The sequence below is a fragment of the Pteropus medius genome, unplaced genomic scaffold (genome assembly GCF_902729225.1).
Source record: "Pteropus medius unplaced genomic scaffold, Ma_sr-lr_union100, whole genome shotgun sequence".
NCBI classification, from domain to species: Eukaryota; Metazoa; Chordata; class Mammalia; order Chiroptera; family Pteropodidae; genus Pteropus; species Pteropus medius.
Window position 1 is genome coordinate 755,829 of NW_024355522.1, and position 13,929 is coordinate 769,757.

The window sequence follows — 13,929 nt, forward strand, 5'->3', positions numbered from 1 at the left end:
AAAACACTTTAAACATGTAATCTGCTTAAAGGGTCGTGCCTGTGTTCAGGCTGTGTGTATTCACATTGCCCACGCAACCCTGGAAGAGGCTAGCCAGATGGATAATTAGATTATCAAGCCACACAATCTTCGCACACTCATTTTAAGCATAGGTAGATGAGTGAGCACCAGACAGTATGTGCCGTTTCTCTGGAGAAACTAGTTGCATCATTCCTTCAGAAATCTCACTTGAATAGTCACACGTAGGGATCTTAGGCAGTTCAAGCAAATTTGTGGCCCCTAATTGGCACTGAAACGTAATGATTGCTTTAAGAGCAGTCGTTCTGGTTCTTTCTCTAGGTACCGTGTGTCAAGCGTCATTTTATGCACTGAAGTATGGCTCGGTTTCATACTGGACCTCACATCCACATCACACCCATTTTACAGGGGAGAGATAGGTCGATGACTTGCCCCAAATTACATGGCTAGGAAGTAGTCTGCTCAGCATGGCAACTTCTTCCAAAAGTCATTTTACTGGCATGGGGGAAAAGCTTCCGGCACCCTCTCTTGAACAGAGCTCAGCAAACTTTTTCCACAGGGACCCAGATGGTATTTTAGGCTTCGTGGGCCATGTGGCGTCTGTCGCAACTGCTCAGCTTTGCTATTGTATCACAAAAGCAGCTATAGACAGTACATAAACAAGTAGGTCTGGCTGTGTTCCAGTACAACTTTCCAGAAAAGAAAAAAAGGTAGCAAGCCACATTTGGCATGCGCTCCGTAGTTTGCCCATCCCTGCTCTGGAGCGTTCCCTAAGGTCCCATGACCTTGCTTTGTATCTGCGTTTGCCCTTTTCAACCTTTAGGAGCATAGCTAAGTATAAAAAAATTGTCTTAGGCGCTTGTAGTAAGAACAGACGTGTAACACCGGGAGCCCCAGATGAGCAGTCGTGAGCCACGGGAGCTCCGTCAGCACGGCCCGGCCCTGCTCTCATTTGCACTCTAGCCACACCATTGGCTCCTTCACAGAAGCTGACACACAGGCTCTCCAGAGAGGTTTTCGATGCCCACTGCAGAACAGGCAGCTCACAGTGGCCCACGGCTCTCTGCTCCCTGGCCTAGTAACCGCTTCCCAGGTGAGTGCCCACCCCTCCTACGCAGAGCGTTCTGCTAGTCACGCCGTAGAAACTACATATCCCTTGCTTTTTGGATAGATGAGCTCAAGCAGGGCCGGCTGGAAGAGGAAAAATAGAATTATCCATCCACCGCATGGTTAACGGCATATGCGTTCTTTCTGGATAAAAATCGTCTTGGCGGACCAAATGCACTTTTGATCAAAGGCACAGAACGCTTGTACAAGATCTCAGTGTCCCAGATGCCTTGACTACCAACGTAACCACAATGTTTATGGCCTCGGGCAAGTCACTTCTTCCCCACGAGCCTTAGGTTGTTCATCTTTGAGATGGGGCTAGTCATCTTAATTATTCCTCAGGGTTCTTCTGAGAAGAAAGGGGAAAATGGATGTGAGATCGCCCGGCACTGCCACATGCAGAGATGAGGAAAGAAGTGTGTCACAGGGACGGCAGTCCAAAAAGCACTGAAAATCCACTGCTTAAATAAGCACTCATTGCTTTTTTATTTTTCCCCACCCCCGACACTTCGAAGCAGTTAGTTTTTAATTCTGATCTGAAAACTAGTCTTTGGTCTTTTGCCTAGTTTACCTATAAGAAGGTACAACATGACTTCGAATATTATTTTAGTAATATGGAATTACTTGGCTCCAACTAGAATCACAGCCTTTTTCTTGGTCTCTCCGCATCCCCTCCCTCACCTCAATTTTTCCACCTTTTTTCTACTCAAGGCAAAGTCCGAGGCAAAGCATGTTCTCTTGTGATGCCCACGCAAGCAGGATGGTCATTTCTGTAGCAGCCATTTCCCTCACTGCCTGTGTAATGAACAGAGGAGAATCCTAGGGCTCAGTCTAGATCCACGCTGCCCAACGTATAGCCACTGGCCACCTGCGACAGTGGAGCTCATGAAATGTTCCTTGTTCATAGATAAGTGAGGGAGGAAGCGGGATATGAAGGGAATTATCCAGAGGAAGTACCCAAATAGACTAGAAATGGGTATTAATTAGAGAAGAGGGCTATTTATAGTTAAGGAAGTGGGTGGTATGCGTGTCATCACTTGCTCCTTTGTACTCGGCTTTTTACCTATTTGTGGCATTAGTGAATGTTGTCTCAGCTCTACGTTATCTAGGTAATGGTGCTGTGTAGATACCGTCCTTTAGCAGCGTAGATCATGTACTTACTCTATACTTCATAAGAGCACGGGACAGTGGGAAATCATTTGGTCCTTTCGTTACATGGGAAGTGCAGGATGCCCAGTGGAGAGTTTCATGGCATAGTGATTTTACCACTGAAACGAGACTCTGAGACTGGGTTCGATTGAAGGGGCTGGTTAGGGAACTAGATTCAGGTCGCTTATTTCAGAAAGCCCACTTTGAGCAAATTATAAATCATTAACGTTGTGTTCGAATGTTAGAGCCTCTGTCTGTCTTCTAGTTACTAGAGTGTAAGACCCCTGAGGAGAAATACAGGTGTTTATTAGTTTCTGAACCTGTACTTGTCTCTCTCCTCTTGTGCCTAGTCCCATGCCTGGCACCAAAAAGGTGCTCGATATGTATTTATTCTACAGTAAAAATAATCGAAGTCCATGCAGTTTACTATTTTACAAGTGAACACAATTTTAAAGGCATTTTTTGGCTGCTTAGAACTATAAATTTTAAATTTAGAGATTTTGCGATGCTGATTAATTTATTTCAAAAGAAGCGTGAAGCTAAATGACAAATCTTAACGATGAACTGGTTCTATTTATTTACTTTATTTGTCTGAAACATGATTTTTTCATGTCATTGCCTGGAGAAATTGTTAAATTATGGTATGTTCACGATATGGAATACTATGCGGCCATTATATCAGGCAGATCTGCATACACTGACGTACTATATTGTTGAGGGACGAAAGCAGATTCAAATCAGTATGTTTAGTATCTGGCTTTTGTAAAAAAAAAAAATCGAACGTACATGCATTCGAATGTACATGTCTGCATATGTTTTTATGTGCATAGAAAAGCTGTGGCAGAATTCACTTCAAGTTGTTCAAAGTGGGTTCTGGAGAGGAATGGAGGAGGGTTGGGCCTCAGTTTTTTTGTTTGTTTGTTTGTTTGTTTTTATCTAACAGTATATACGATATTTTTGGATACAAATATGTAATTTCGTATTTTTAGTAATTAAAGTTTGGGGTGTAAGTTCTTGCGCTTTTAAAGGGAATTAAGTTGATTTCAGCCAGATGACTGTAAAGCACACAGGCTAAGGGGTTATGCAGCAGCTAATCATCTGTACTTTTTCTCGTCATTTGTTCATAAACCAGGGAACAGAAACACATTTTTACCCCTTTTATTTCCCAAATAATTTCCTGTGTCTGTAAGCTGATTGGTAGTCAAAGCTATGGATCTCGGATCTTGGATCTTGTATTTATATCTTAGGATTTCAGGTTCGAAGGAAATCTTAAAGGCCACCTCCTCAGTCCAACCTGTCTTCTGATGCTTGAAATTCACTTGCAGTAGGAAATACTAAGTGTATATAGAGCGGGCTGTCAACAATGTAGTTATTTAATTATTCAGAAAGGAGACTTTTTAAAGTCTCACTGTATGGTAGGTACTTTGAGATTTATTCTACTGTTTACAGACCTGCAGAAAACTGTAATAAAAGAAGTCTCTTTTAGATTCAGATGTTTCTGTGATTGACTCCTGCGTTGGTTTCACTTTCTCAGTTCCTATCGTCAAATACAGATTCTTGGAAAGTTCACCTTTAACCCGGAAGAATAGTACAGAGCGATGAATGAGAAGTAGAACCATCAACTGTTTCAAATGAATGGCAGCTCGTAAATGATTCAGTCCAACCTCATTTTGCAGATGGGTGAACTGAGTCTACTGACTTGAGTTGGAGACAGGGCCAGCATCTCTTTAAACTTTTCTCTAGACCTTTTACATGACCATGAATAATATATAACTAGAAAGGATGATCCTTATTTCATATTTCTCTTTCTGTTTTAGAGTAAGCTAAACCATGTCTACCCACTCCATTTTAATACAAATGTATTTTACCCAGATCGAATTTTTATATTTTTAAAGTATGTCCCACCTAGTGAAAAGCCTCGCTTCACTGATCACTTACCATGGTAGGCAGAATTCTAAAATTACCCTAGCGACCCAGTCCTCGTGTGATCCCCTCCTCCTTGAGTGTGTTAAAACCTGTAACTGTCTCATCCCCATGATTAGATTATGTTATATGGCATCCCTGATTTTTAAGAGGGGTCTGATCACACAAGCCCTTTGAAATCAGAGACTTTTATTTACGTGGTACCAGATAGATTTGAAGGGGAGATTTGGTATACCAGTGACTTGGAGGCGGAGGCAGCCACGTGGACAGTGGACTGTAGAAATGATCTCCAGCTGACAGCCAGCAAGAAAACGGGGACCTCAGAAATTAATTCGGTCAACAGCCAGTGAACTTGGAAGTGAATTTCCCCCATGAACTGCATATAAAAGAGCAGTCAGCTCGACACCTTGATTTTGGCCTTGTGAGACCCCGAGCACAGAACGCAGCTCGACCCACCAGGACTTCGGACCTACAGAACCGTGAGATGATTCATGGGTGTTATTTTAAGTGCTACATTTGTGAGAATTTATGCAGCAATAAAAAAAAATCCTAGTACATTTAATATGTGATCTGAGACAAGGCATTTATCAAATCTCATGTGCCTCAGTTTCCTTTTGCCTTTCATAATGGAAATCACCTACACGGCTTTGAAGACGTGCTTGCGAAATGAGGCTTAGGGTGCCGCCTCTCCGGCTGCAACTCCCTATGGGCGTGCACTCGCCGCTGCCCTCCCGCCGCTCCTGCTTGCCCCATTGCCACTGAGTCCAAGCCCCCAGCACAGCCACAGCTGCAGGCACTATGGCTCCTGGAGTTACAGTGAATGATGATGCCATCGAAGTTTTTAATGACATGAAAGTAAGGAAACCTTCTACGTAAGAAGAGATCCCCCCAAAAAGAAGAAAGCCGTTCTCTTCTGTATAAGCAATGACAAGAGACAGATAAGCGTAGAGGAAGCAAAGCGGATCTTGGTGGTACCGTAGAGGACCGCTGCCCATCTTCTGTGAAGTTGCTCCCTCCAAACGATCGCTGGTATGCTCTGTACAGTGCCACATACGAAACAAAGCAGTCCAAGAAAGAAGACCCAGTATTTGTATTCTGCGCTTCTGGAAGTGCGCCTTTAAAAAGCAAGATCATTCATGCCAGCTCTAAAGATGTCAGTAACAAGAAATTTACAGGTATTCAACGTGAGTGGCGAGTAAATGACTGGGACGACGTTAAGGACCTTTCGACACTAGGAGAGAATTTGGGAGGAAACGTAGTAGTTCCACGTGGAGGAAAGCCCTTATACAATGGCAGTCAAGTTGCTGTCTGGATCTTTAGGATCTTCCATTTCGCCAGCTCGGTCCACTATAATAATATTAGGTTTTGGTTTTGGTTTTTTCCTTTTCCTACTGGGTCCTTCCAACAAAATGAATGAAGGAAATGTGATTCATGTAAGCAGCAGCCTACCAGTGATTGACATTAGACTGTTTGGTCCTGTTACTTTGATGTGAACCCAAGGAATGCCTTCCCATCATACTTTAGCCACAGTAACTGCTAATACGCCTCCCTTGCAGCGAGCACTACAATGAATGTGATTGCCAACGGGAACAGCTTAGAAGACTGCAAAGGGTAAGCTGATTAACGCCTCGAAAGTATTATCCACTGGTCAGATGGTAAACGTCAGTATTATTTACACTTGGACTTGACTGCAGGTCTGTGAGGCTCCAGCATTCATACGCCTCACCTGCCTCGGCAAGCCTATCTTTGCGATATGGCAGCACGGATATACACACTATGCATTGAAAGCACTTCTATGGTAACGAATTTAGCTCCCCACCCCCCGAAAAGAATGACAATTAAGTTGTGCTAGCTGCGTCATTGACTTATCCTAGTTAGCCTCGTATCTCAAAAGAAAGAGCTAAATAGCTGTTGCTAATGCTGTTTTGTTTTCCATCGAGTGAACAGGTGTAGGAGTTCCGTGCGTACCAAGTCAGTCTCGCAGCAGTAAAGATGTTCTGAATATCAGCCATGATGGCAACCTCTATATAAAAGAGCCTCAAATGGAGTGTTTTTGAAACGAAACTCCCCCTCCCGCAGAAATGGCCATGTACGCGCGTAAAATAGAGTGGCTTTAAAAAAAAAAAAAAAAAAAAGAAATGTAGCTTCTACAGTAATAGGAAACATGTATTATTAATTTGGGCGTTATTGCTAATAACACTATGATTCTTCCTGGCCCATAAAAATCATTTTCACACAAAAGCGAAAAAATATAAAAGAATATGACTTTGCCTTAGGTAGGTAGACCTTCCTATAATGTGATCTACTGTAGCAGAGGGAACACAGAGGCTGGAAAACTGACCATTCGCATCACATACTTATTGAGAACTAACTCTGTACCTAGCACCGTTGTAAATTCTCTAGATCATACAAAGGGAAAGGGAATCAGACATGGCCTCTTCCTTCAAGTAACACATAATGTAGAAGAAAAAAGATACGGGTCACACTCCATACTCCAAGATAGGAAGTGCTCAATGCCTTGAGATGAACAAATAATGTTTTGTAAGAGTTGAGAGGAGGTTGCCTGTGAACTGGGCCTTCCTCGAAAGGATAGTTAGGATTTGAATAGCAGGAGACATAAAAGCAACAGCATTCCAGCTAGAGGAAAGAGCTCAAAGACAAGCAAGTGGTTCCATATAATTGTAAACGTAGGATGCATAACTATAGCAAGAACTCAGTTTGAAAGAATAAATTGGGACCGTTTCATAAAAGACCTTGATTTCTAGGTTAAGGTGTTTGGACATTGTCATGTGTTTTTGAACAGAAGAATAAAGTGATCGGATGTGTGATTTCGAAAGCAAATTCTGGCAGCGATGTGGATAAGGCTTGGTGTTGAAGTTTGAAGGCTGATGACGCAGGGAATGGACACAGGGAGACCTATCAGGAGGGAAAGAGACTGACAGGCATGACTTGGGAGAGCGGCTTTGGGAAAGGAGAACAATGTTTTAGGGGAGTCACAAAGATGGAGAGGAAATAGCACGGGGAGGAAACGAAGCTCAAGAGCTTTGCAAGGTGTTGAGATAGGTAGAAGGAGACACAGCTAGGAAGGATGAGCGTTGGGACTAATATCTGGACAGTCTGGCTGGGGAGCGCTCGTTTAACCACCATCGTTCACTCCCGAGAGGGTAGATACGGAGGTCATCAGGGAAAAGAGCCCTTATATGCAGAGTGACAGGGCCAGCACGCCCAGCCACCCCGCAGCTGCTCTTTGAAGGCTAAGAGTTGCGCTCGTATGTATGTCTGTGTGCGGGCGCACACACGCGCTGCTTCTAGGGGTGAAAATGAGCATATTAGGCAAAGCCGTTGCAGTGGGGTCTCTGAGCCTCTAGTTGTCGCCTGCTCCAGGGAGAGGCCTTAGAGGTTCGGATCGGTTTGCCAGGCATAGCCATGCTCTATATACTCATCCTCCGAGACGATGCTGTGACTCATTTCACAATGCATGACGGTTGCTTTTGGAATCCACATGTGTTTGTTCTGAGTCTGCTCTTAAGTTTGCTGACTCCACTGGTCACTCCCTCTGACCCCTGGCGTGTGCAGCCGAATCCATTAGGAAGTATGGGGTGATTAAGGATAGGGGCTTGGGAGGATCCCCAGATACACTGCGGCAGGATTTGTGACATGCGATCCCAGGATCACCTAGAGTCCGGTGGGGCACCCGTTGGGAATGCAGATTCCTGGGCCTCACTTCAGACTTATTGAGGCTCAAGAGTCGACATTAGTAATAAGCGTGGGTCTTTTTTCCATCCATGTAGAAATTATCTGTTTTATAGATTTTTATTTGTTCTTTGAAATCCCCAAATAAATCAGTTGGTATGCCAGAATCCTCCTGCATCCACCGTGTTCGAGAATGTGCTATCTAGACCACTGAAAGAATGAGAGTAAGGTTCCCTGCCAGGGTTGGAAATCCTCTCTCTCGACTCATAACAACTTGTGTGGAACTGTCACAAGATGCCACCAAGTCAACGTTAATGTTAGTATAGTCATCCACTGCTCGAACCAATGTGGTCCTGACCCTCAAGGAAATCGAAATAATTCTTTACGTTTCTCTTTCTTCTGCGAACCTTTTATACTGCTAGTTGGATAGTTTTCACCTCTGGCACCATCGTTGGCCTCCCGAGGGGTGGGCTTGACCTGGGGACGGTTACCGAAGAATGGTTTCTGAACCTTCTTGGCAAGGTGAATTGTCATGGCCCCTTCGAAACTGTCTCCTTCAGCGTAGTCCCTCAGTGACCAGTATGGGAAAGGGAATTGTATCCTTAGGAGCTGGTGAAGCGAAATCGAGAAATAATTAGGATAGTGCCTTCTTTGCTGGGAACCAATCTGGTAGGGATCTCGGTGCATCAGAAAGCACCAGAATCACAGGCTCAGGCGTTCCCAGGGGGTTCTCCCAGGAGCCTGCGTAATGGAGGACATCATCGCAATTACCTGTCAGTGGTGAGAAAAGGTGTGTGCCTGCTTGTGGGATGACCTGCCCTTTTTGCCTAGATGGTTCCACTCCTATTGTGACCAGACTCTCGGGAGGCCCAGAGTGGCATGCACGGGTGGCCATTCCACCCCGCAGCATCTTACCAGAAAGCGTTCGTTGAGTGGTTTACCGTTTTGTTCCATACCATCCTGCAGGCTCAGAAATAGTCACCTGGCCTCTGTATTTGTCTGTGAAAAGCGGGTTTCCCCTTCTTATCTCCATGGCTGCGGAGCAGCAGAGGGGTGGGTAACTCAGGAAGAGCACACGATCTCCTTCCATCTCTCCAGAGACTGTTTGCGAACTGGACAGAAACATCAGATCTGAGGTTTACTGCTTCGCATTTGCCCGAAGCTGGACATGTGACACTCTGTCATTCTGCTAACGTAACGGACAGATCCTTGGTGCCCCGTGCCAGGCACCGCGCCGGGCATTCTGCTGACAGAGCTCAGGCACATTCCCGTGTTCTGGGTGTTTTCGCTGTAACGGGGAACACGGGCATCTAAACAAATTGCTGTTGTTTTTTTTTTTTTAAATGTCATACTTTATGTGAATATAAAGTACTGGAAATGTAATTAATTCTGAGGGAAAAGGGTGATAATGGAACATTCTCAGAGGACGTCAAGTTGAGGGAAGGAAGCACTCCGGAGAGAGGAGCTGGTACGGGGCATGCCAGTACACCGAGTCTGAGGAAATGGCAAAGAGCCCAGTGGTGCTTCAGCAGGATACAGGAAGTCGGTGATATTCTCGTTAGGTTACAAAGGCCCTCGAATGTGACCCTGAAGGCTTTAACTTTGGTGAACGGAGTCTTAAAAGGATTTTAAAAGATAAGTTACTACAGACGGAGCACTTCTTACAGAGCAGGCACTGTGCGTGGAATGACTATTTTCTTCCCCAACATCACTTTTCCCCATTGAGGCTTGGCGCTGTAAGTCATTAGAAGACTTTTAAGCAAACGCGTGACCTGGATGACTTGGAGTTTCAAATGATGACTTTGGAAGTGAGATGCAAAGTGGTGAAACTGGAGGTACCGAGGCCATCTGAGGGGCCGTTGCTGAAACTGGGCAGTAGCTGAGCAGAAAAGGATGCGCAGTATGTTGCTGAATGGGTCTAGGGATTGCAAATAAATAAAACGCGAATGAAAGAGCCCAGGGCTTCCGCCGCCTCCTCGTGCACATCATTAACATATGTGAACGCAAAGAGAAGACGTGACGCTTTCGAAAGAAGTGGAAGCTTGGAATTAGAACATCAGGATTTGGGGCCTGGCAGTACTGCCTAACTAGTTGTGAATCCATAGGAATCTTGCTGCTCTTTGAGCCTCAGTTTCTTTAACTATAAAATGGGAGTTTAAAACTCTAGCTACTTCCTAGAGTTAGGGGGAGCAATTGAGAGACTACACGCGAAAGGCAGAGTGCTCGGCAGAGGTCGGTCCTCGAGGCAGCTGCTGTTAATGTACTGAGCGCTGTGCCTATTTCAGAGTTTATGAGCATCAAATGGAATCATGGATTTGAAAGCATTTCGTTAACTTTAAAGTGTGATCCAAATGTTAAGAATTAGTCAAAATAATAAAAGAACAATTTATTCTACATCCAGATGTTCCGTCTCCGCTGTGACTCATGGACCCATTCAGAACTATGCATAAGAACCTCCATTTCATTTTCACAGGCTGGACTCCCACACGCAACGGAATCACATGGGACTAAAAGCTTCTTTGCACTGGCTTCTCAACCCTGTCAAATTTTGCCCATGGGACTGACAGAACCTGAACACCCATTTTATATGAGCTGTCACTAGCCTTGTGCTCGCATCCCCTTACTTTGCCCAAGCGCACGCTGAATTTGGGTGCAGGACCCCAGATCCGACAGGAACCCAACTTTCCTTCCATTGAAATTGGCCAGACACACCAGTCCTCAGGTTCCATGCCCAGCAGGGCCACAGGCTTTTCACCGGCCAGGAATCACCATGGAAGCAGGCCTGGTCTGTAAATCTGGGTTCACGTTGCTCGTGTTCGGTGGAAATACCCTCCGAGGCAGACCCTCACCACAGCTAGCTGTTCCCAGTGGGCTTAGCGGAGGGGGGGACCTGGAAGTTCTGCCTTCGGTATCTATGAAATGGAAGATGGAGGTGAGAAGCCACAGCAGCTCCCACCCAATTCTAAGATGAAGAGGTCTTCGAACCCTTCTATCCGTTGTTTATTTCATCAACAGAAGGGCCTTCCTAGCAACACCATCATTTCCTCTCTGTTCTCTTTCCTTGTAATTTCAGTGGAAGTAGTTTAAGATACTCTGGCTTTTGGTTTTCGTGGACCATGTCATGTTTTCCAACTTATTTTTTAAGACAAGGAGCTTAGGAAGAGTCTGATTCCTTATCTCTTTTCTCGTGGCAAAGAAGGTTAGGATCATTTAATGACACGCTGCATTGGCTGACTCTATAAATCAGTATTAGTGCACGAAATGCGTATTCGAGAATTTCGTACCATAAGATTTGAAATTCCAACCTGTGATAGAATCTTTTAAGGATGTTTTAACATTGTAAAAATAATGAAAGATGATTTCAAACAAGTAAAATGTATCACTAGTTATCTATCACGCTATCAAAAATAACTTACATGTTCCATATTTAACCATTTTTATTTTCTATATCCATGTAGCTATGTTTTTGTATCTCGTTTATGTAAAACATAGTTTTATATCATGGTTTGTTTCTTTTATATTTTGCCTTTTTATTACAATTTTCATTTTGTTTTTCAATATACAATACAGCTGCACTATCCAATATGAGTGGCTATTTTGATCAGAGTTTAAACTAATTAAAATTAAAATAAAAAAGTAAATTCCTCAATCTCAGTCACAAGTCAAGGCCACAGTAGCGTCTAGTGGCTACTGTTTTGAATGATGCAGATATAGAACATTTCTGTCAACACAGAAAATCTATTGGAAAACACAACCATAGAGTAAATGCGCCATGATGTGCTAAACCATTTTTCTGTTGTTGGAAATCTAATTACTTTTCATTTTTAGATATTATGGATAACTTGACAGTGAATGTGTGTGGTATGCATCGTGCGTGTAACGACAATGCGTCGTGTGTGTGTGTGTGTGTGTGTAATACTTGCTTTGGTTGAATTATTTCTTAGCATCAATTTCAATACCTGAGTTTCTGGATCAAAAAGTATGAATACATTTCTTTTGGAATCTGTAGAGTATTGCCATAGTCCTTTCAAAAAGGTTTATATCAACTTAAAGTCCTTTGAGCAGTATGTGATTATGCTGGGTTTACTGTAATCTAAACAACACTGAACGTTATCAATTTAACATTTTTATTCTACCCTGTTTTTCATTAAAAGATAGCTTATATTTGATTGAATTTGCTAGGTTTCCTACCTAGCTTGACTTTCTTGCATGAAATTGTATATTTATATCTTAATTTACATTTCGATTTCTTAGTGTTTTCCTTATCACGTTCAATGATATGGAACTTGATATATGACATACATCAAATTTTCCACCAATATAATCTTTAAAAATTTGTTTTTTACACAACATAATCTTAATGTATCTTCCAAAATTCTAGAAAATTTAAAAAGGCATCAAAGTGTTTGAAAATCATAAGATTGCTTTTAGACTACTTTTAAATGTTGATTTCAGGGTCGTAAAAAGAGATGAAAGTTAAATCATTTTAATCAAAGGGCATCGAACTCTTGGGGAACACAGGAGACCTGTAGATTTTTCCAGACCAGAAAAGGAGGAATTCATCATTTCATTAGTTCTGCCAAGTCCTTAACCTCTAATGAGACTTAGCAGCTTCCGGCTCTTAGTAAATATTTTTAGGCTTACGTGGGTGCTCCCTCTACCTTAGGCACAGCCGAACACCTTGAGGCAACCACCCAAAAGGACGCGTTCGTGCTGATTCATAGGGGCCAGTCCCGAGAGCATCCAGAATCTTCTGAGGGCCTGGACCTGGGGTCCGGGAGGCCAAAAAGAGAAGCCAGTGGAATTGCAGCTAAGTATCAGAGCATTTCATACGTCACACTAATTAGTTTCTCAAAGATACCTCTTCTGATGGAAGGAAAAGCAGCAAATAGGAACTTTTGGTAGAATGCTTAAAATTGGCTTGATGTTTTTTTATTATGTTTTAAATGAATGAAAGTAATACATTCTTATGGTGACCAGTTTCTCGTCTACAATTTCAGAGATTTTCTGTGCGTATAAAACATTTATGTAATTACGTGCATATTTTTCACAAATGCTATCATGCTACAGTTACCGTTCTGCAAATTGATTTCTTTACGTAACGGATCTTATACACTTTTTCATATCTATCTATTTCTTAATTTTCTGGAAGGCTTCACACTATCGTATTGTAGTTGATTTTGTCACTTCCCAATACTGGTGGCTATTTTGTTTTTTCCTAACTTCTGTGATATTGAAAGTAGTCTTACAATTAACGTCCTAAAGAGGCAGTAAATGTGGTGCCGTATTGTATGATCTTGAGCGAGCGCCTTACTTTCTCTACGCCTTGGTGTCTTCCTGTGAAAAAATTGAGATAATGTCTCTATTCCGAAGCACTATTATGAGGATTTAATGACTTAACACTACGTGTTAAAAACTTTAGTATTTATACATTAAGTGCCAGGCACATAGAAAACATAACAATTGTTAAAATTATTGTAGTTTTTTATTAGCCTACTTTTGCAAATATAAATTCTTAGTTGTTAAGTAGTCAGATGAAAAAAAGTATGGATTTTGACTGCTGATAGGTGTTACCCCTTTCCCTGCCCCCCCAAAAGACCCTGCAAATATTAGATATTAAACTTTTTAATCTTTGCGAGTATGGTAGTTAAAAAATAGTTTATCATTAAGTTTCCTCTCTTTAATTATGAGTGAGCATGAACATCTTTTCACATTTTTATTGGCCATTTATAGTTCTTTCCATGTGAACTGCCTGTTCTTGGCTTTTGTTCGTTTGTTGTTGTTTGGCTTTCCATCTGTTTCTTATTGATTTATGGAGCTCTTTGTATATGAAGGAATTTGGCTCTTTGTTATGTGTGTTACAAATCGTTTTCCCAGTTTATCTTTCAGCTTTGTTTATATGATTCTCTGTCCAGCAGTCTTGAATTATGTAGTTAATCTTCCTTTTCCTTTATGGCTTCTGAGTTTGGAGGTCATGCTTCGAAAGTCTTCCTAGGCGGGTTTGATTGAAATCATGTACTGGGAGTATTTTTGCCAAAA

General features: G+C 42.6%; 1 protein-coding gene and 1 pseudogene across 1 annotated transcript in view; both read left to right on the plus strand.

Annotated features, from left to right (window-relative positions):
* AR (androgen receptor) overlaps positions 1-13,929 on the plus strand; it is a 146,602-nt gene that overhangs the window by 55,346 nt on the left and 77,327 nt on the right.
* On the plus strand, positions 4,783-6,239 carry LOC120599636 (cofilin-2-like; annotated as a pseudogene).